Consider the following 1218-nt stretch of genomic DNA (forward strand, 5'->3'; position numbering starts at 1 on the left):
TAAAAAAGAAGTTGATACTAGTACTTTTAGTTCATTTGGGTTCGATAATCTGGTCTTGCTAAAGCTATAGTACTGTTCGATAGGTACACTTTCCTTCATCGTGATAATAGTTAGTTTCAAGAACGATTTATTATAAATATTTAAAACCTGTCACGAATATCGCGTATCAAGTTTTTAGCGCTGTTGCCGAGGAACTAAGATATTAGGAACATTCGATTTTTATTACTTTAGCCATTTACTTTTACTGCAATTTAAATTTTGTTCCAATTTTTATTACTTATTCTTCTTTTTCCCTTTTTCTGGCAGGTTCTTATAGTTTATGACTAGAAGAAGCCCGTTAGGACCTTTACTTTTTGATAGTAAGATCGATCGTCCAGTTTGCAGAAACCGAAGAGAAATAAGGCGAAGCTTACGTTACACAGAAGAGCAAGAGGAAGATACTTCAACCACCACCGAAGAGATGGCTGAAAACCAAGAAAATCTATTACCTCCTGCGATTGCTATTAATCAAAATCCTGCGCCGTGCACTATGTATGATTATGCTAAACCTTCTTTAATAGGAACTAAATCGAGCATAGTTAGACCTATTGTAGCTGCAAGTACTTTTGAACTGAAACCTAACACAATTCAAATGATACAACAATTTGTTCAGTTTGATGGTTTGCAGGACGAAGATCCCAACGCTCTCTTGGCAAATGTTTTGGAACTATGCGATACATTTAAAATTAATGGTGTTTCTGATGACGCCATTCGCCTTCGGTTATTCCCTTTTTCTTTGAGAAACAAAGCTAAACAGTGGTTGAATTCGTTACCACAAGGGTCAATCACTACTTGGGAACAAATAACCAAAAAGTTTTTACTAAAATATTTTCCGTCGGCTAAAATGGATAAATTACGTAATAATATCTCTTCTTTTATGCAGATGGATTTAGAAACACTCTACGATGTATGAGAGAGATATAAGGACCTTTTGCAAAGATGTCCTCACCATTGGTTACCACTCTGGCTACAGGTTCAAACTTTTCATAATGGCTTGAATCTTTCAACTCGACAAATGATTGACGCAGCTACTGGAGGAACCATCAATAACTAAACACCTGAAGATGCCTATGAATTTATAGAGGAGATGACACTGAATAAATATCAGTGGCAAGTCATGAAAACAAAGCCAAACAAAATAGCCGGTGTTTATAACGTCGATTCGGTCACAATGCTCTC

At 36.0% G+C, this 1218-nt stretch overlaps 1 non-coding gene across 1 annotated transcript; it reads right to left on the reverse strand.

Moving 5' to 3' along the window:
- Positions 1-889: 889 nt before the first annotated feature.
- On the reverse strand, positions 890-996 carry LOC121208379 (small nucleolar RNA R71). The gene has a single exon (XR_005903386.1). It is a non-coding gene; the product is annotated as a small nucleolar RNA R71 (small nucleolar RNA).
- Positions 997-1218: the final 222 nt, after the last annotated feature.

Source organism: Gossypium hirsutum, chromosome A01, assembly GCF_007990345.1.
Source record: "Gossypium hirsutum isolate 1008001.06 chromosome A01, Gossypium_hirsutum_v2.1, whole genome shotgun sequence".
In the NCBI taxonomy this organism is placed as follows: domain Eukaryota; kingdom Viridiplantae; phylum Streptophyta; class Magnoliopsida; order Malvales; family Malvaceae; genus Gossypium; species Gossypium hirsutum.